Source organism: Oncorhynchus nerka, linkage group LG14 (genome assembly GCF_034236695.1).
Source record: "Oncorhynchus nerka isolate Pitt River linkage group LG14, Oner_Uvic_2.0, whole genome shotgun sequence".
Taxonomy (NCBI): domain Eukaryota; kingdom Metazoa; phylum Chordata; class Actinopteri; order Salmoniformes; family Salmonidae; genus Oncorhynchus; species Oncorhynchus nerka.
Genome location: NC_088409.1, coordinates 53,042,366 through 53,065,009, shown reverse-complemented (window position 1 = coordinate 53,065,009; position 22,644 = coordinate 53,042,366). Strand labels below are relative to the sequence as shown.

Genomic DNA, 22,644 nt, shown 5'->3' with positions numbered 1-22,644 from the left:
AAATGTAGGCACCATGGCAGCTAGGAGCATGCAGAGAAGAGTCATAATAGCCAGGAAGTAAAGCAGCACTGGATTTTGTTGTTGCATTAAAACACTATTTCAAATGTATTTTCGAAAGGGCTCTTCTCACTACATACATCTCTTGGTAGTCAGGAGCCATTTTATATATATTTTTTCATTGGTCCATTATCTTCCCCATTTACATCTTATAGCAAACCTATATTCTTGGCAGCCCTAGTGTGATGGAGAGGAATGGCAGAGCAGACAATCCTATAACCCTAAATAATTTGATGTGCAACTTGTAATTACAATTAATATAGCAGAAAAAAATTGAGAACAATACGAAGTGAGAACAATCCGTTCTTTCAAGTTTCGCAGTGTATGTTCAGAACGTTTGCATTAAAATACTTGTATAGGCCTCCCGGGTGGCGCAGTGGTCTAAGGCACAATTGGCCTAGCGTCGTCCGGGTTAGGCATGTAGGGATATCCTTGTCTCATCGCGAACTAGCGACTCCTGTGGCGGGCTGGGCGCAGTGCGCGCTAACCAGTTCGCCAGGTGCACGGTGTTTCCTCCGACACATTGGTGCGGCTGGCTTCCGGGTTGGATGCGCGCTGTGTTAAGAAGCAGTGCGACTTGGTTGGGTTGTGTTTCGGAGGACGCATGGCTTTCGACATTTCGTCTCTCCCGAGCCCGTACGGGAGTTGTAGCGATGAGACAAGATAGTAACTACTAACAATTGGATACCACGAAATTGGGGAGAAAAGGGGGTAAAAAAAATAAAATAATGTATAGGCTATTACATAACACTGGAGTAGCCTATAGGCCTTTTTTTTCACGGAATCTAAACTGATTGGATCCCCTTCACGTACTGAAAAAATGCGCTATACAGCGCAAAGTTCGCCACGATTACAAGCCCAGACCACCACCGCTTTGATCTCCCATCAGGTCATAGAAATTAGACAATAAATGGCGCACAGTGTTTTCTGTTTTGTTTAGGCCTATGTGATGTGTGAGAAATGCTAAGATTCTCTTGAAACGACAAACATAAATCGGAAGTTCTCCCTTTTCCATTTTACGAACATCAAAATCAAATTAATTTTTTTGTCAAGTCTGTTAGGACATCTACTTTGTGCATGACAAGTCATTTTTCCAACAATTGTTTACAGAGATTATTTCACTGTATCACAATTCCAGTAGGTCAGAAGTTTCCATACTCTTTTGCACACCAATATCTCTACCTGTACATTACCATCTGATCATTTATCACTCCAGTGTTAATCTGCAAAATTGTAATTATTTGCCTACCTCCTCATGCCTTTTGCACACAATGTATATAGACTCACCTTTTTTTTCCTACTGTGTTATTGACTTGTTTATGGTTTACTCCATGTGTAACTCTGTGTCGTCTGTTCACACTGCTATGCTTTATCTTGGCCAGGTCGCAGTTGCAAATGAGAACTTCTTCTCAACTAGCCTACCTGGTTAAATAAAGGTGAAATATATATATATTTTTTAAATACACTAAGTGGACTGTGCCTTTAAACAGCTTGGAAAATTCCAGAAAATGATGTCATGGCTTTAGAAGCTTCTGATAGGCTAATTGACATCATTTGAGTCAATTGGAGGTGTACCTGTGGATGTATTTCAAGGCCTACCTTCAAACTCAGTGCCTCTTTGCTTGACATCATGGGAAAATCAAAAGAAATCAGCAAAGACCTCAGAAAATAAATTGTAGACCCCCCCCCCCCCCCCCAAGTCTGGTTTGTCCTTGGGAGCAATTTCCAAATGCCTGAAGGTACCACGTTCATCTGTACAAACAATAGTACGCAAGTATAAACACCATGGGATGACGCAGCCATCCTACCGCTCAGGAAAGAGACGTGTTCTGTCTACTAGCGATGAATGTACTTTGGTGCAAAAAGTGCAAATCAATCTCAGAACAACAGCAAAGGAGCTTGTGAAGATGCTGGAGGAAGCAGGTACAAAAGTATATATAGCCACAGTAAAACAAGTCCTATATCGACATAACCTGAAAGGCAACTCAGCAAGGAAGAAGACTGCTCCAAAACAGCCATAAAAAAAAGCCAGTTTGCAACTACACATGGGGACAAAGACCATACTTTTTGGAGAAATGTCTTCTGGTCCAATGAAACAAAAATAGAACTGTTTGGCCATAATGACCATCATTATGTTTGGAGGAAAAAGGGGGAGGCTTGCAAGCCGAAGAACACCATCCCAACCGTGAAGCACGGGGGTGGCAGCATCATGTTGTGGGGGTGCTTTGCTGCAGGAGGGACTGGTGCACTTCTCAAAATAGATGGCATCATGAGGACGGAAAATTATGTGGATATATTGAAGCAACATCTCAAGATATCAGTCAGGAAGTTAAAGCTTGGTCGTAAATGGGTCTTCCATTGTAGCAAAATGGCTTAAGGACAACAAAGTCAGGGTATTGGAGTGGCCATCAGAAGTGCTCCCGCTGTGGGGATCAAATCAGCAGAAATGCTCAAGAGCGCCACCATAGAGGTTGATAAACCTCAAACTTTCATTAAAATTGACATACAAAATACTGAATTAAAGCTACACTCGTTGTGAATCTATCGACCAAGTCAGATTTGTAAAATGCTTTTCGGGGAACGCATGAGAAGCTATTATCTGATAGCATGTAACACCACAAAAGACCCGCAGGGGACGTAAACAAAATAATTAGCATATTCGGCGCTACACAAACCGCACAATAAAATAGAAAACATTCATTACCTTTGACCATCTTCTTTGTTGGCACTCCTAGATGTCCCATAATCACTATTGGGTCTTTTTTTTCGATTAAATCGGTCCATATATAGCCTAGATATCGTTATATGTAGACTGTGTGATCAACGGAAAAAAAACTGCGTTTCATAACGTAACGTCATTTTTTTAAATTCAAAAAGTCGACGATAAACTTTCACAAAACACTTCGAAATACTTTTGTAATGCAACTTTAGGTATTAGTACACGTTAATAAGCGATAAAAATCCTCAAGAGGCGATGTGAAAAGATTAGCTTGCCTGTGGAAAAATTGCTGTCTTGAAAAAGTCGAACCAAAATCTGGGCGGGGACAGTAGGAAAGGAGTTCCTTTGTTTCGGTTAGACCAAGAATGAATTGCGCAACAAATGACATGACTCTAGACAAGCTGGGGAAGCTGTAGCCAATGAAAACTCGGCTCTATGTAATTCTGTTCGCTTTTAACAATTGCCTGTCGTAGCGGAAGAATATATTTTTCCATTTTCAGTGAACAGATTTTCATGCACTATTTGACGAAACGCACGTTCTGTAAATGGCACAGGCGTGATTTAAACAGTTTTGGAAACGTCTGAGTGTTTCCTATCCACACACACACTAATCATATGCATGTACTATATTCCTGGCATGAATAGCAGGGCGCTGAAATGTTGCGCGATTTTTAACAAAAAGCTAAGAAAATTCGCAACATCCTTAAAAGGTTATTAACAGCTTTCAGCTGTGCTAACAGCAAAAAGGTTTTCTAATGATCAATTAGCCTTTTAAAATTATAAACTTGGATTAGCTAACACAACGTTCCATTGGAACACAGGAGTGATGGTTGCTGATAATTCCATTTAAAAAATCTGCCGTTTCCAGCTACAATAGTCATTTACAACATTAACAATTTTTTTTTTTTAAAAACAAGGACATTTCTGAGTGACCCCAAACGTTTGAACGGTAGTATATACTTACATCCTGAGGGTCCAGGAGATAAAATGTAGCATAGTTTTGTTTGATCAAATCCATTTTTATATTCAAAATGTAGGAGCTGGGTTCTACAGATTGAACCCCTGCTGTCTCTGGCTCCACACCCACACCTGGCCATCTAGATGTGTGAAAAGGTAGCTTATACACTAACGATCCATCATGTTTGACATTCCTGGGAGTGTGTAAACTTAAATTGTGTATTACCATATAATTTTTGTATGTTCTCTATAGTTATGTATTTGAAAAAATATATATATTAAATTGACCAATTCGGCACATTTGGGTAGAATTTATATAAAATATTGTCCAGTATTGCCATGCTTCGCTGGATCAATCTGAAACTTTGCACACACTGTGTGACCAAAATCAAAATAGCGGCTAAACTGCAATAAGACATTATGGCCTTTCTGGACGACGCATTTATTTTGTTCGAATCATCTTTTACCAGATCGAATATGTTATATTCTCCTACATTAATTTCACACACCATTTGAAAGGAAACAACACTTTGAAGTATCAAGAATGTGCATATCCTTGCTTCAGGTCCTGAGATACAGGCAGTTAGATTTGGGTAGGTCATTTTAGGCGAAAATTGAAAAAAAAAGGGTACGATCCTTAAGAGGTTGAAGCCTTTTGTAACTAGAGTTGGCACTCCGGTACCCCTTGCCGTGCAGTAGCAGAGAGAACAGTCTATGACTAGGGTGGCTGGAGTCTTTTTAGGGCCTTCTTCTGACACCGCCTGGTATAGAGGTCATGGATGGCAGGAAGCTTGGCCATTCCTGAGGGGAATAGGCCCTCTTCACGACTGTCTTGTTGTGTTTGGACCATGTTGGTTTGTTGGTGATGTGGACACCAAGGAACTTGAAGCTCTCAAACTGCTTCACTTCAGCCCCATCAATGAGAATGGGGGCTTGCTCGGCCCTGCTTTTCCTGTAGTCCATGATAATCTCCTTTGTCTTAATCACATTGAGGGAGAGGTTGTTGTCCTGGCACAACACTGCCAGGTCCCTCAGCGTGGAAGATGTCTTGTTGCCTACCTTTACCACCTGGGGAAGGCCCGTCAGGAAGGAGCCAAATGCAGAGGGATGTCTAGTCCCAGGGTCCTTAGCTTGGTGATGTGTTTTTTATTTATTTTTTAACTCTGTTTATTAAGTTTTACACACACACAAGACAAAGCAATATAAATAATATACTCAACTAGAAAAAGAAATACAAATAAAAATACAAATAAAAAAATAGCTTTAACCTCTTAAGTCGACCCTCTACTTTTTTGAACATTCTGTTAAAAATCGCGCAACATTTCAGCGCCCTGCTACTCATGCCAGGAATATAGTATATGCATTTGCTTAGTCTGTGTGGATAGAAAACACTCAGACGTTTAAAAAACTGGTTAAATCACTGCTGTGGCTTTACCAGAACGGCATTTACATCGAAAAGCACAGGAAAAACTGATCACTGAAAATGGGAAAATATATCCATGCGCTACTTGAACCCATTGATAAACGTGAACCACAATTAATTGACTGAGGTTGCAGTACCTACAGCTTCCACACGGTGTCTAGAGTCTTGTCATTTCCTTCGAGTTTTTCTTGGTCAAACACATACAGGACACCGTATCTCCTCCGGTCTAGGACCGGATATTTTCGTTGAGTTTCTAGCCGGACATTTTTCCAGACGGACAGCTAATGATCTTTACATCGCCTCCTGATGAATTTTATCGCTTATTAACGTTTACTAATACCTAAAGTTGCATTACAAACGTATTTCGAAGTGTTTTGTGAAAGTTTATCGTCGACTTTTGAATTTTAAAAATGACGTTACGTTTTGAAACGATGTTTTTTTTTTTATCACACAGTCTACATATAACGATATCTAGGCTTTATATGGACCGATTTAATCGAAATAAAGACCCAAATAGTGTTTATGGGACATCTAGGAGTGCCAACAAAGAAGATGGTGAAAGGTAATGAATGTTTTCTATTTTATTGTGCGGTTTGTGTAACGCCGAAATGCTAATTATTTTGTTTACGTCCCCTGTGGGTCTTTTGGGGTGTTGCATGCTATCAGATAATAGCTTCTCATGCTTTCGCCGAAAAGCATTTTAAAAATCTGACTTGTTGCCTGGATTCACAACGAGTGTAGCTTTAATTCGATACCCTGCATGTGTATTTTAATGAACTTTTGAGTTTTAACTAATACTATTAGCATTTAGCGTAGTGCATTTACATTTCCAGAGCTCTAGTTGGGACGCAAGCGTCCCGAGTAGAAGCAACAGGTTAAAGATACCATACTTTAGACAAGTTAAACATACCAGGCAGAAGGCTACAGAGGTTAAAGGGCAATCTATAGTACAGGGACAGAGCAAACACCTCACCATTGTTCCTGTAAACAGTCAAGGGATAAGGGTGGAGAAATGCAACCACTCACAGAGAGTCATGGCCACAGACCGACCATCCACTGGACAGTTTTTTTTTTTTTTACAATGCTTTAAAATAAAAAAATAAAATGATTATTCATGTAGGCGTGAACAAAGTGTAAAAATAACTGGGAAAAACAAGCTCACACTTCAGTCTCTGCCCGAGCAAGATGAACAAGGCATCTGCGGATCACAATCAATAAGCACATGGACCTTAATGCCCCCCCCAGCAAAAACACAGAGAGAGGCTCCTCCAACCCTTAAGTCACAGACTTATTTTAGTATTAATTGGAATGCCATCAGAGGATGGACTGTTTAAAGTAAGACCGGAATGGAGCCCAAGCCTCATCAAACAGTTTGGGGTTCCCACGTGAATTGAATTTGATTTTTTCTAGTTTCAGAGAGCCCAACACATCCCTCACCCAATATTTATAAGATGGGGGAGCTGCCATCTTCCAGTTCTGTAGTATTAGCCGTCTAGCTAAAAGAGTTGTATAAGCAACAGTGTCCGACTGGATTCTTGATAGGGGGTACCCATGGGCAGTACTCTAAAAAGGGCTGTAAGGGGAGACGGATCTATAACAGTGTCATGTATATCAGAGAAACATTTAAATATTAATTCCCAGAAACCTGACAGTTTATGACAGCCCCAAAACATATGCAACAGTGTGGCTGGTTCCACTTTACATCTGACACAGGTAGGATCAAAATCAGAGAATATTCTTCCAAGTTTGGCCCCCGACCAGTGGATACGGTGAACCACCTTGAATTGAATGAGGCTGTGTCTAGTGCTAAAAGAGGACGAGTGCACCCTGTGCAGCACAGATTCCCAGGCGTCTTCCCCAAGTTCCTCCCCCAAATCTTTTTCCCATCGAGTCTTTAAAGGCACCAAAGAAGGGTTCTGTAAGTCATGAATGATTGCATATACATCTGAAATTGCACCCCTAGGAAGCTTGTTCAGCTCCAAGATGCTCTCTATAGCTGTATTCACAGGCCTATTGGGAAATCCAGGTGTGTTAGCCCTGACAAAGTTTCTAGTCTGGAGATAGCGGAAAAAGTGGGATTGGGGGAGATTGAACTTTTCCTGCAGCTGAGAAAAAGAGGCAAATGTATCATCAAAGAATAATTGGGCTAGCGAGGAGAGGCCTAGAGAGTGCCAAATGCCAAATCATTCAAAGAGGGAGGAAATAAAATGTTCTGATTGATTTTGCCTAGGGACACTGGGGGAGACTAGCACAGCACAGAGGAAAGTGCTGCAGGTTTACACGATTCAGACTCCATCTGGACCCAGAGTGGTCTAGGGCCAGTAGGATCAGTCTGCAGCCAGTACAGAACGGCTCTGAAATTTGCAGCCCAGTAGTATGTCTGAAAATTTGGTAGAGCTAAACCACAATGACCTAGGCTTCTGTAAATGTTTTCTACCAATCCGTGGTACCTTGCCATCCCAAATAAAATGCATGAATGTTTGATCCAGTGAAATAAAAAAATATTTTGGAATAAAAATGGGTAAACATTGAAATAAATATAAAAAATTTGGGCAACACATTCATTTTAATGACATTAATCCTTCCAATAAGAGAAAGGGGTAGCGAATTCCAAAAAGTAAAAGATTGTTTCAATCTGTCTGCTAGAGCAACAAAGTTTTCCTGAAACAAATTTGAATATTTCCTTGTCACTTTTACTCCCAAGTAAGTGAATTGATCCCGGACAATCCTAAACTGAGAACTTGTAAAAGAGCACTTTAAAGCAGCCTTTACCGGAAAAAGCTCACTCTTGCCTAGATTCAGCTTGTACCCTGAGATTGAGCCAAACTTTTTAAGAACATATAGGGCACGTGGCAATGAGGTATCGGGGTTGGAGATAAACAAAAGGAGGTCGTCAGCATATAGCGAGACTTTCTGCTCCCAGCCCGCCCTGATTATGCCTTGAATGGCATCATTAGAGCGTAGTGCAATGGCGAGAGGCTCGATTGCCAAAGCAAACAACAAGGGGGAGTGTGGGCAACCCTGTCTGGATCCGCGGTGCAAGGGAAAATAGTCAGAGGACAAGTTATTAGTCCGTACCGAAGCCATGGGGGAAAAATAAAGAATCTTTATCCACGCAATGAATTTGGGGCCAAAGCCAAATCTATAAAGGGCAGCTGTTAGGTAATCCCACTCAACGCGGTCAAACGCTTTTTCGGCATCAAGTGAGACCACCACCTCCGGGTCCTCCGACGCTGGGGAGTACAGTATATTCATAAGGCGCCTAATATTGAAAAATAAATGCCTATTTCTCACAAAGACAGTCTGGTCAGAGTGTATTACTTGGTGCAGCAAGCCTTCCATACGGATGGCTAAAAGCTTAGCTAGGATTTTGTAATCACAGTTTAAAAGCGAGATTGGGCAATAGGATCCACATTCCAGGGGGTCTTTGTTTTTCTTTAGTAGTAATGAAATTGAAGCCTGATAAAGACTAGGCGGTAGCTTTGAAGTATTGAGGCACTCTGCAAATAGTCGAGACAAGAATGGGCAAAGCAGACCAGAAAACGTCCTGTAAAATTCAGTTGGAAAACCGTCCGGACCCGGTGATTTACCACTTTTCATTGCGGACACTGCTGTTGCAATCTCCTCAAGCGTAAATTCTTCTTCTAGATAGTCATGGGAGTCTGTATCAATTGAAGGCATATTCAAGCCATTAAAGAAGGAGTCAATCAGCAAGGGGTCTTGAGGGGATTCAGGTGTATAGCGCAGAGTAAAATTGTTTAAATTGATCATTGATCTCTATGTATAACTGTGGTGGCACCAGACGGGGTCCTTATTTGTGGGATTAAACGTGAGGCCTCAGATTTACAGATCTGATGCGCAAGGAGTTTACTGGCCTTGTCGCCTTGTTCATAGACTTTGTATCGAGCTCGCAAGAGTAACTGTTCAGCTTGCCTGGTAGAAAGCTCATCAAATACAGATTGGAGTAGTTGGCGCTCTTTATGCAGATCAGAGGAAGGAACCGTAGCAGACTTCTCATCCAGTGTGGCTATGGACTCGCTCAGGTCCCGAAGTCGCTGGGAGCTAACTCTGTTTTGGTTGGCTGTATAAGAAATAATTTGGCCACGTAGGTATGCTTTGAGAGACTCCCATATGGTAGAGCAGGACATACCTGGTGTTGAATTAGTTTCTAGGAATAAGGTGATTTCAGAAGAGATGAAATTGACAAACTCCTTATCTGAGAGTAAAATGGGGTTGAGACGCCATTGATAACACATAGGAGGTCGCTGGGGAAACTCTAGTTCAAGCACTAATGGTGAATGGTCAGAGATAACAATACTCTCGTAAGTACACTGCCGAAGGTTAGGCAGAAGTTTTTTGTCCAAAAAGAAGTAATCAATCCGGGAGTATGTTTGATGAACATGAGAATAAAAGACAATATTCCTATCTGTAGGATACGCCAGGCCTCAAACATAGCATATTTCTGAAGAAAGGATTGAATAAGTAGGGCACATTTAGGATGGGCCTGTATTTGTTTGTGAGGACTTGTCAAGAACTGGGGACATTTTACAGTTGAAATCCCCCCCTAAAATCAACAAATGAGAATCTAAATTGGGAATAGTAGATAGAAAGGAAGAAATGAAACTTGTGTCATCCCAATTGGGAGCATAAACACTAGCCAAAACAAGAGGGGTAGAAAACAGTTCACCGGTTACTATGACGTATTGTCCCTTAGGATCAGCAATAACCTCAGAAGCTAAAAAGGGCGTAGCTTTATCAACCAGAATAGTAGCACCTCTTGATTTACTATGAAAGTTCGAGTGGAACACTTGACCAACCCAGTCCTTACGCATCCTAAATTGCTCACCAGTCCTCAAGTGAGTCTCTTGTAGAAATGCAATATTTGCATTCAAACCCTTTAAGTGTGTCAACACCCTCTTACGCTTCACCGGGTTGTTAACCCCTTTGGTATTCCAAGAAATGTACTTGATCGTATTATTTCGGCCCCTCTGGGCATTCCCGTTATTCAACCCTGTCATTAGAGCATAGAATGGAAAAGCAATGAGCGCCCAAAACCCCCAGAATAACTTGTCTCAGAGTAATAATGTACGGTGGTAAATGTTTGGAAAAAGTACAGAAAAAAAAAGATACAAAAACTAAAAAGACAGAATGACAACATTAGAACTGAACAATTCAACCTGCCCCCCCCCCACCCCCTCCCCCCATCCCAGACAATACCTCCCCAAACGAGGTACAAGCCTAAATAGAACATGTTCTCGTCGCACAGTATGTCTGTGAGAGTGCGGTCTTAAACCTAAACCCACAGTCCCGCTCTTTAAAGTCGCGTTTTGTTAGTGGATCAAGCAGCAAAAAGAAAGATTTGTATGTATTTTTTCAAATAAAAAAAAGGCGAATCCCTTGTGCAAACGGAATGACAAAAGCACCACTTGTAGATGTATATAATTGTATTCCCAGTCTTTTAACAGGCATTGAGAGGGAAAATAAAATGTATAAAGGCTCTCAGCCAAAAATCTAATTTGAAGTAAGGAAATCGTAGTAAGACAATCAAAAATAATAGTAATTATAATAGTAGTCTAGTTGAAGCTGAGACAGCTTACAACCAATACCAAAAAACTACGTGTGCGCAACGTTGAACGTTTGCTGGGCATAAATGACGCTCAAAACTTTTAAAATTAAAGTGAGGCCCCAAAAACCGTGTAGCCTCGGGAGACATTTACTGTTAACTGGGTCAATGCAAACGGATGCAGTAAACAAATAACCAAAAATATTGAGTCACCGAGACAATGTGTAAACAAACTAAATAGGTGAGCGAGATAAGGCACTAGACGATCAAAACATTAGATCACCTCAAATAAGCCTGAATAGTTTCACCAACTATACAAGACTAGCCTGTTATGTCTAAGCATAATTGTACCACAAGTGGGTTACTTACTATCCACAGTACGCAAGCAACAGTTGCTGAACTGTGAGCATATTCAAGACTTCTTGATGTGACGTTGAATGTGAGCCATAGCCTCATCCGGAGATTCAAATGTGTAGTCTTTACCCTCGTGAGATATCCATAAACGGGCCGGGAATCGCAGTCCATACTTCACACTTGGATGGTCCCGAAGTACTCGTTTGGCCTGTCCGAAAGCTGCGCGCTGCCTGGAAACAGTGGGGGAGTAGTCCTGGCAGATGGAAAAGCTCTGTCCTTGAAAGCTCAGAGTGGTATTGCGGGCTCGGAGGAGGATCTCCATCTTCTCATGAAAAAAGTGCACTCGAAGAATTGTGTCACGGGGCCTCTCCCCGTGGGCGCAGCGACCGGTGGGCTCGATCAATCAGGGGCTTTTCATCTAAGGCAAGAACATCCTTCAGCAGCCCCGAAACTAAATCCGTGGCGCGATGCATTTCGGCGGACTCTGGGACCGATACAAGTCTCAGATTATTGCGGCGAGAGAATCCCTCTAGACTCACGCAGCTCTCCACCTTTTTCAAATCCGCAGCTAGGCGTTTAACTTCAGCCTCCAGGGATGTAGTTAAATCAGAGACATTAGTAGCGGAGGCCTCCAGTGCCGCAATCGTTGTAGTGTGACGCAGTTGTTGTTTTGAGTATTGTGATTGCTGGCACAGTCTCGTTCCGCAGGATGGTTAAATCTGCTTTTAAAGATTTAACCATCCAATCGTAGCAACCACCTGTGTTTTCATTTCAACTATCTCAGAGAGTAGTAGTTTGATGGCCTCGAGAATGTTCATGTCAGCACCGCCAGGCCAAGCCGCGCCCCCGGTTAAAGTGTGCGTCCCCGGAACCTCAGACTCAGGAGAGGGCGGTGATGAGAGCGGGTCTTGTAGGCCGGGTTCTCTCAAAGTCATGCTTTTGGCCTTATGTTTGGTCGACATGCTGACATTCGGAAGCAAAATAGTCTTGTTTTTTACGGAAAGGGATCACCTAATTAATATTTGAAAATAAATACGGTTCTGCTGCAGAATCCACGTAAACTTTAAGAATACCACGGGAGCAAACGGAAAACACGTCAGTCGCACATGGCGTCCCCTACCATCCCCTTGGTGATGTGTTTTGAGGGCACTATGGTGTTGAACGCTGAGCTGTAGTCAACGAACAGCATTTATTTATTTTTTTGACCCCTATATCGTGGTATCCAAATGGGTAGTTACAGCCTTGTCCCATCGCTGCAACTTCCTTCCGTACGGACTCAGGAGAGGCGAAGGTTGAGAGCCGTGCGTCCTCCGAAACACAATGCCCGCTTAACCCGGAAGCCAGCCGCACCAATGTGTCGGAGGAAACAATGTACACCTGGCGACTGTGTACATTGCGCCTGGCCCGCCACAGGAGTCACTAGAGCGCGATGGGACAAGAACATCCCTGCCAAACCCTCCCCCTAACCCGGAGGACGCTGGGCCTATTGTGCCCCATGGGTCTCCCGGTCGCGGCCGGCTGAGACAGAGCCTCGACTTGAACCAGAATCTCTAGTGGCACAGTTAGCACTGCGATGCAGTGCCTTAGATCACTGTGCCACTCGGGAGGCCATCAATGAAAAGCATTCTCACGTATGTGTTCTTTTTGTCCAGGTGGGAAAAGGCAGTGTGGAGTGCAATAGAGATTGCGTCATCTGTGGATCTGTTAAGGCGATATGCAAACTGGAGTAGGTCTAAGGTTTCTGGGATGATGGTGTTGATGTGAGCCATGACCAGCCTTTCAAAGCACTTCATGGCTACACGTGCACTCCTTAAAATAGGCCTACCTCCTTTCTGCATCGGGACTCGGGCCTCATGACCAGGGTGAAAAATCTACTTTTGAAAAGTAGCATGCTCAGATTCTCAGACAATTCTTGGTAAACTGCGATTTTTGTTGCAAACAAGACACACTAGTTTGGCATTAGAGAAATAAAGTAAGATGAATATATTTTAATAGAGTAGGTAGGCCTATTAATTAGGGATGCACCAACATATCCACAGTCTCTATTGCACTCCACTGCACTTTCCCACCTGGACAAAAATAACATCTACGTGAGAATGCTGTGGACTGTTCCCAAGAGAGCAAAGGTAACTGAACTAAATGACTATTGCCCTATAGCAGTCACTTCTGTCATCATGAAGTGCTTTGAGAGACTAGTCAAGGATCATCTCCATCCTACCTTTTCCATCTGGACAAGAGGAATACCTATGTAAGAATGCTGTTCATTGACTACAGCTCAGCATTCAACACCATAGTTCCCTCCAAGCTCATCATTGAGCTTGAGGCACTGGGTCTCGAACCCCACCCTGTGCAACTGCGTACTGGACTTTGACGGGCTGCCCCCAGGTGGTGAAGGTAGGAAACAACATCTCCACCCCGCTGCTCCTCAACCCTGGGGCCCCAGAGGGGGGTGCTTTCTCAGCCCTCTCCTGTGCTCCCTGTTCACCCATGACTGCGTGGCCATGCACGCCTCCAACTCAATCATCAAGTTTGCAGACATTTTACATTTTACATTTAAGTCATTTAGCAGACGCTCTTATCCAGAGCGACTTACAAATTGGTGCTTTCACCTTATGACATCCAGTGGAACAGCCACTTTACAATAGTGCATCTAGGTCTTTTAAGGGGGGGGGGGAGAAGGATTACTTTATCCTATCCTAGGTATTCCTTAAAGAGGTGGGGTTTCAGGTGTCTCCGGAAGGTGGTGATTGACTCCGCTGTCCTGGCGTCGTGAGGGAGTTTGTTCCACCATTGGGGGGCCAGAGCAGCGAACAGTTTTGACTGGGCTGAGCGGGAACTGTACTTCCTCAGTGGTAGGGAGGCGAGCAGGCCAGAGGTGGATGAACGCAGTGCCCTTGTTTGGGTGTAGGGCCTGATCAGAGCCTGGAGGTACTGAGGTGCCGTTCCCCTCACAGCTCCGTAGGCAAGCACCATGGTCTTGTAGCGGATGCGAGCTTCAACTGGAAGCCAGTGGAGAGAGCGGAGGAGCGGGGTGACGTGAGAGAACTTGGGAAGGTTGAACACCAGACGGGCTGCGGCGTTCTGGATGAGTTGTAGGGGTTTAATGGCACAGGCAGGGAGCCCAGCCAACAGCGAGTTGCAGTAATCCAGACGGGAGATGACAAGTGCCTGGATTAGGACCTGCGCCGCTTCCTGTGTGAGGCAGGGTCGTACTCTGCGGATGTTGTAGAGCATGAACCTACAGGAACGGGCCACCGCCTTGATGTTATTTGAGAACGACAGGGTGTTGTCCAGGATCACGCCAAGGTTCTTAGCGCTCTGGGACGAGGACACAATGGAGTTGTCAACCGTGATGGCGAGATCATGGAACGGGCAGTCCTTCCCGGGAGGAAGAGCAGCTCCGTCTTGCCGAGGTTCAGCTTGAGGTGATGATCCGTCATCCACACTGATATGTCTGCCAGACATGCAGAGATGCGATTCGCCACCTGGTCGTCAGAAGGGGGAAAGGAGAAGATTAATTGTGTGTCGTCTGCATAGCAATGATAGGAGAGACCAGGTGAGGTTATGACAGAGCCAAGTGACTTGGTGTATAGCGAGAATAGGAGAGGGCCTAGAACAGAGCCCTGGGGGACACCAGTGGTGAGAGCACGTGGTGAGGAGACGGATTCTCGCCACGCCACCTGGTAGGAGCGACCTGTCAGGTAGGACGCAATCCAAGCGTGGGCCGCGCCGGAGATGCCCAACTCGGAGAGGGTGGAGAGGAGGATCTGATGGTTCACAGTATCGAAGGCAGCCGATAGGTCTAGAAGGATGAGAGCAGAGGAGAGAGAGTTAGCTTTAGCAGTGCGGAGCGCCTCCGTGATACAGAGAAGAGCAGTCTCAGTTGAATGACTAGTCTTGAAACCTGACTGATTTGGATCAAGAAGGTCATTCTGAGAGAGATAGCGGGAGAGCTGGCCAAGGACGGCACGTTCAAGAGTTTTGGAGAGAAAAAAGAAAGGGATACTGGTCTGTAGCAGACAACACTACAATGGTAGGCTTGATTACCCAAAACAGCCTACATGGAGGAGGTGGGGGCCCTCGGAGTGTGATGTCAGGAAAAAAAACTCACTCAATATCAACAAAACAAAGGAGATGATTGTGGACTTCGGGAAACAGCAGAGGGAGCACCCCCCTATCCACATTGACGGGACAGTAGTGAAGGTGGAAAGTTAAGTTCAACCGCAAGGCTCTCCAGAAGGTAGTGCGGTCTGCACAATGCATCACCGGGGGCAAACTACCTGCCCTCCAGGACACCTACAGCACCCGATGCCACAGGAAGGCCAAAAAGATCATCAAGGACAACAACCACCCGAGCCACTGCCTGTTCACCCCGCTATCATCCAGAAGGCGAGGTCAGTACAGGTGCATCAAAGCTGGGACCGAGAGACTGAAAAACACCTTCTATCTTACAGCAATCACAAACACAGAGGCTGCTTCAAACATACATACTCATATCACTGACCACTTTAATAAATGGTATCACTAGTCACTTTAAATAATGCCACTTTAATAATGTTTACATATCCTACATTACTCATCTCATATGTATAAACTGTATTTTATACCATCTATTGCATCTTGCCTGTGCCGCACGGCCATCACACATCCATATATGTACATATACTTATTACATCCCCTTACATTGTGTGTGTGTGTGTGTGTGTGTGTAAGGTAGTCATTGTGAATTTGTTAGATATTACTGCACTGCCGGAACTAGAAGCACAAGCATTTCGCTACACTCGCATTAACATATGCTAACAATGTGTATGTGACAGATACAATATTTTATTTGAATTTGACTGTGCTCTGAAGCTATGCAGCACAAGATGCTAGCAGAGAAGGATCTAACATTCAGAAAGGCATGTGAGATTGCATTGTCAATGGTGTTAACTCCCTGGTGTTCTTGGAATATTCAGGGAAAGCAAGAGAGGCTCAAATCATGTAAATGCAGTGAATACAGTTTACACTACTTCCAATGGGAAGAATTTGGATGGGTTAGGGTTAACAATTTTGGACATGCAGTTAGACAGGGGCCGCTGTTTCTCTGGTCTCAGAAGTGTGTTACCATTGCTCTGTCTCACCTGTAGTTAAAGAAACCTGTAACTGCGTTGACTACCTAATCAGGTGAGAAAATTCCTTCGCTAGGGTATGTTAAAGAGCCAGTGTAGTATGAAAAACAAAATGCGACTTTGCCATTAGTAATTGTCAAAAGGAGACAGACCTGCACTGATGGGCCGTAACTGGCTCGAGAAAAGCTGAATTGGCAGAACATGTTTTCAGTGGAGAAGGCTGTGACAGCCAGACCCGGCATTCAAAGCTGTACTACAGAGCCACCAGGTAGTTTTCAGAAGGGCCAAATTTCTAAGATATCAAAATAAAAAGGTTATGACGCATCCTGATACTCAGCCCATTTTCCAAAAGGCAAAATCGGTGCTATACTCATTGAAGGAAGTAGTGGACAAGGTGTTGGATAAGCTTGAGGAGACAAAGATCAAAGTCGAAAGGAGTTACTGGCCCGCACCAATTGTCATCATTCCAAAGAGTGACAAATCTACTCGGATATGTGGCGATTATAAGGTCACCAACCAGAGCGTGAGACTTACCCCTTACCAAACACTGAGGACTTATTCGCTGCACTAGCTGGAGGGACATCGTTCAGCAAATTAGATATCTGGCACGCCTACCAGCAGCTCTAGTTGGACACAGAGAAATATCTGAAAATCAACACTCACAGTGGGCTGTACAGGTATGTATACACCTCAGCTACGGTGTCTCAAGTGCTCCTTCAATGTTTCAGTCGGTCAAGGACCAGATCTTACAAGCAATCGAACATGTCACCTGTTCCCTGGATGACATCCTCATCCCGGATGGTTCTAAAGAAGAACATCTGGATGAAGTGCTCAAATGTCTGGAAATGTACAGAGTACGAATGAAACTCTCAACGTGCAAGTTTTTACAAAGCAGCGTGGAATACTTGGGCCATAAAATTGATACGGACTGCATCCCACAGATAAAAAAAAGTTTTAGCCATCAAAGCACCCAAGCCAACCAACATAACAGAACTGAAGTCGTTCTTAGGCCTGCTAAAGTATTATGACTGATTACTATCGGACCTGTCAACCTTGCTCCAGCTGTTGCACAACCTGTTAAGAATAGAAGAACCATGGAGTTGGACTGCCGCATGCGATGCAGTGTTTGAGAAAAGCAAACAACTGCTTCTACAGAGTAATGTCCTGGTGCACTACGACACCTCAAGCTTGCCTGTGAGGCATCACCATATGGTGTGGGCGCCGTGATCTCCCACATCATGGACAATTGAGAAGAAAAACCCATTGTTTTTATTTTGCAGACGCTATCAGACGCAGAAAATAAAAATAAGGCCCTGTCAATCATCTTCAGAGTCATGAAGTTTCATAAGTACCTATACGGATGAAAGTTTACATTAATCACTGGTTGCAAGCCTTTGCTGGCTATTTTGGGACCCAAGGTTATGGTTCCAATTTTAGCAGCATTGAGAATGCAAAGATGGGCACTCCTACTCCTGGCGTACAACTACGACATTGAATACCGAAAGTCAACTGATCACAGTAATGCAGATGGCGTTGTCAAGACTACCAAGAGAAGAGAAAGACAAAGTACAAGAAATGATCCGCTACTCAGCAAGGTTTGGAGTTACACTGTAAATGGGTGGCCAAGAAAGGTGACGGATGAAGTACTGAAACCATACTTCATGTGAAGACACAAGTTGTCTGAAGATCAAGGCTGTGTACGCTGGGGTTTGTGAGTGATCATACCCCCAGCATAGACAGAGACTGTTGGAGGACTATCACCACAAACATCCTGGCATCTGTCAGATGGAGGCCTTAACCCGTAGCTACATCTGGTGGCCAGGGTTGGACCGTGACAGAGAAGAAAGTGCAGAGTTGACAAATCTGCCAAACAATACAGAAGATGCCAGCTGTCGCACCACTTCATGTTTGGAGATGGCCCGAGAGGGTGTGGCAGAGAATTCACATCACCTTTGCTGAAAAGGAAAAGCAGAACGTTTTAGTGCTCATCGACAGCCATTCAAAGTGGTCTTCAATGACATCAACGAACCTCATCGAAAAGGTACGAAGCCTGTTCACAGCCTATAGATTGTGCGAAGAAATGGTCTCAGATAACGGACCCCAACTGGTCCGATTTCAAACAATTCCTAAAAAAAAAATGACAGAATCAAGCAGACCCTTGTTCATGCGGCAGCGTAGCCTAGTGGTTAGAGCGTTGGACTAGTAACCGGAAGGTTGCGAGTTCAAACCCCCGAGCTGACAAGGTACAAATCTGTCGTTCTGCCCCTGAACAGGCAGTTAACCCACTGTTCCCAGGCCGTCATTGAAAATAAGAATGTGTTCTTAACTGACTTGCCTGGTTAAATAAAGGTAAAATTAAAAAATTAAAATGCCTACCATCCTGTCTCGAATGGTGCAGCAGAAAGGTCAGTCCAGATATTCAAGCGAGCTCTGATGAAAAACATCTTGGGAGGATAACAGACTATCAACTGTCTTGCTCAAGCATCACTTCGCCAACTTTCAGCCCCTGTACCGCAGTACCCCTCACACAGTCCCAGGTAGGACCCAGTCGAGCTCTTCCTGAATTGCCAAGTCTGAACACCCTTCAACCAACTCCGACCTGACTTCGCTAAAAAACAAGGCAAACAAAATAAACACCATGACCATGGTGGACTACACCTTCGAGTTTTCCAGGAGGAAGACAGTTCAGGCGACAGTAATCCAGAGACTGGGACCTGTGACTTACCTCATTCAGGACAGACAAACACACTGTTCACATGTTGCTATGGAGAGGTGCTAAAAGGGACAACTTTTTTTTTATCCCTTATTCTCCCCAATTTTGTGGTATCCAAGTGGTAGTTACAGTCTTGTCTCATCGCTGCAACTCCTGTACGGACTCGGGAGAGGCGAAGATCGAGAGCTGTGCGTCCCCCGAAACATAACCCAGCCAAGCTGCACTGCTTCTTGACAACGCCCGCTTAACCCGGAAGCCAGCCGCACCAATGTGTCGGAGGAAACACAGTACACCTGGCGACAGGGTCAGCGTGCATTGCGAATCACTAGAGCGCAATGGGACAAGAACATCCCTGCCGGCCAAACCCTCCCCTAACATGGACGACGCTGGTCCAATTGTGCACTGCCCCATAGGTCTCCCGGTCGCGGCCGGCTGCGACAGAGCCTGGACTCGAACCAGGATCTCTAGTGGCACAGCTAGCACTGCAATGCAGTGCCTTAGACAAACAGGACTACTTAACGGAGGACAGAGAGCTGTCAACCCTAGAGGACATCCCCCGATATCTCACAGACAGCTCCAGTTCTGACTGATATCTAATAGACAGCTAAAGTTCTGACCGCTCACCAACGTTCCTGGACAGCAACCTCAGCCCAAGTCAAGTTGCCTAGCCAACACTGGAAACTTACCAACTCCAGCAAGCTCAAGGAGTCCCACAAAATAAATGAGGAATGTAGGTATCCTGAAAGGATCTGTAATGTTCCGAAAACACTTAACCTGTAAGTAACAAAAACAAGACTGTTCAGTTCAAAGATTATTGAATTCAAAGACTGAAAAACAAAATGGGGCTTAGTTTACAATTGTGGTAATGCTTAAAAATGTATATGTGAGATGTCACGGTGTAAACGAGTGTAATATATTGGTCTATTAACATGGTAATCTGCCTAGATAAGATTATCACTTACTTGATTGGTTAATACTGTGACCTCTTAATTTTGATACGTTGAGAAAACGTGCTGCCTCGAACATGCCCCTGTGTTGTACTACCATGGTTTGGATTAGTAAAGTTTCCCAACGAACCTCTTCTCTTCTGTCCAGTTATTCTATAGGTAATCAAACCAAAAACACTACAAATAGAACAAGAGAGAAATGCTGGTTAATGAGGAAGGCTTTATAAAATAATTGCCTCTGTTTCTACGGATGCAAGGCTACTTTGAAGCAAGGTACTCTTATTATTTGAAGTAAAGTAAAATATTCAGGTTTCAAACAATTATACTGCCTCAAACTCACACTGCAATGTGGTGGGTGAAATGCTGATAGTACTTTAATTAAGAGTTGAGATTGAGAAATAAAAATAGCTCCTTTTAAATCGTGGCCACAAGTTAACAATTCTAAATGCAATCACGTGTTATTTGTTGCGCAATGACTGGTCTTACAAAAGTAGGTTTCACTCCAGTAGCCTACAGAATTTTTGAGGAGCTACTCTCGGGCTGTCTGACAGGTGGTAGGCTATTCTGCTTCCCAAACTAGGCTCTGTTTGCTGTGATAAATAATATGCATGATGACTAGGGATGTATGATATATCGGTAAGCATATTGGAATCGGATGATATTAGCTAAAAATGCCAACTTCGGCCCGATGTCTAGTTTAATGCTGATGTGCATACCTATATAACATAGGTAGATAACGTAATGACGGCACGAAAAATACAGCGCTATATGGAACAAAAGCAGAAAAATACCAAGAGCACACTTCCAAGAACTAAACAAGTTAAGTCGAGCAGTCATTTCAAAGAATAAGAACATTTCAGCGAGACAACTCAAAAAGGTGAAATGGAATTCATTGACTATCAACCGATCTCTGTCGTGGATGATGTTGGCTTTCGCCGACTGGTCGAGCACCAGTACACACTACTAAGTACGCGCAATTTTTCAGATGTTGCCCTACCGAAGTTACACAGTATTGTTGAAACGCACATCTATGAGCTACATGCTATGGGTGTCACTGCTATTAGCTTCACGACTGACATTTGGACCAGTGATGTCAGCTCCATGATCATGCGGAGTCTGGCAGCACAGTGGGTTGACGAGGATTTCGTACTGAGGAATGCTGTATTGCATGTTGAAGATGGTGGCTGGTTCTCATACCGCTGCTGCCATTTCAATGGCATTTGAGAACATGTTTGAAACATGAACACACTCCTAGCTCCATTTGAACAACTGACTCGAGTCTGCAAGTCTGCAGCAAAAGTGATACCCTCTGTCATGGCATTAAAACGCCTGCTCAGCAAAATTGCCGACACATACCATGGGGTTAAAACTTGCAAAAGTACTCAAGAGGCTGTGAACAAGCAATTTGGTGGTATTCTCTCCGAGCCTCTTTACTATGTCGCCACCATGCTCGATACAAGGACCGCTACTTCGATGCCGACAAGAAATAGGCTTTACGTGAAACGTTAGACACAGCTGGACAAGATGGAAACGGACACAGTGTGACAGTGCGCACCGAGGAAGAGGCCACGGACAGAGCTGAAACTTCACTGCTTGACATGCATGATGAAATCCTGGTTGAGACTGAACAACGAAACAGCACAGGAAGTAAGTGAGAGAAATGTTTTGATTATGTTTTACTGGTAATGGGGGAAAAAGTAAATGCCAACAAAATAACGTTTTGGTCAGTATGTGTGTTACAACTATTTAACTGTACTAGAATGCTTCAAAGGCCGCAGAAAATTGTAATAGCACCAATTTAATTCCACAAAAGTATGCAAATGTCCTATAGACCGATAAGCATAAGCATGACCGACCGGTCAAATGTATTTTCAGCAGCTAACCGATTAACGGTTAACATATGTCCTATTAATAGACATAGGTGATTTTACCACTAATCAGAAAGAAATTATTAGTAATTGAATTGATTTGCCCAATAACCAAGTTAAATGTGTAGTGTAGGGCTATGAATTGGGCAGCTAGTAACCTATTTGTTAATAGGCTAATTATATTCTGGCCACCGACAAGCTCAGGAACAAATTGGCTGGAGGTCAAACCTAGTTGCCAAACTAGTTGTTGTATATTTAAGCAATAACGAGGTGGTGTGGTGTGGTGTGAATTCACATTATAAACTGGGTGGTTCTGACAGCCGTGGTATATCAGGGGTATGACAAAATATGTATTTTTACATTGGTAACAAGTTTATAATAGCAATACGGCACCTCGTGGGTTTGTGGTAAATGGCCAATATACCATGGCTAAGGGCTGTTCTTACGCTCGATGCAATGCGGAGTGCTTGGATACTGCCCTTAAGCCATGATTTAACCTGTGTTTAACTAGGCAAGTCAGTTAAGAACAAATTCTAATTTACAATGATGGCCTTCCAAAAGACCTCCTGCGGGGACAGGGGCTGGGATTAAGAATACATTAAATAAAAATATAGGACAAAACAGAACTAACAAGAGACAACACGACATAGTGAGACACATGACAACAACATGGTGGCAAACATCGCAGCAGCATAAAACACGGTACAAACATTATTGGGCACAGACAGATGTATATATTTAATGTATTACATGAATGGTGACCACAACCCTCCCGAAAATACATTTACATAGTGTATTAATGCGACCTTTTCCACCTTGCTTAATGTATTCAATTTCAAATGTGCCTCCCAGTGCGACTTTACTTCCAGACTATTATCTGGCAGCTCCTTCTCTGTACGTTCCTAGCCCATCAGTGTCATCTCGCCGTGGAA

General features: G+C 43.7%; 1 protein-coding gene across 2 annotated transcripts in view; it reads right to left on the bottom strand.

Moving 5' to 3' along the window:
• The window catches only part of LOC115141470 (protein FAM124B), a 29,705-nt gene that overhangs the window by 6,049 nt on the left and 1,012 nt on the right, over positions 1 to 22,644 (bottom strand). The window lies entirely within an intron of this gene.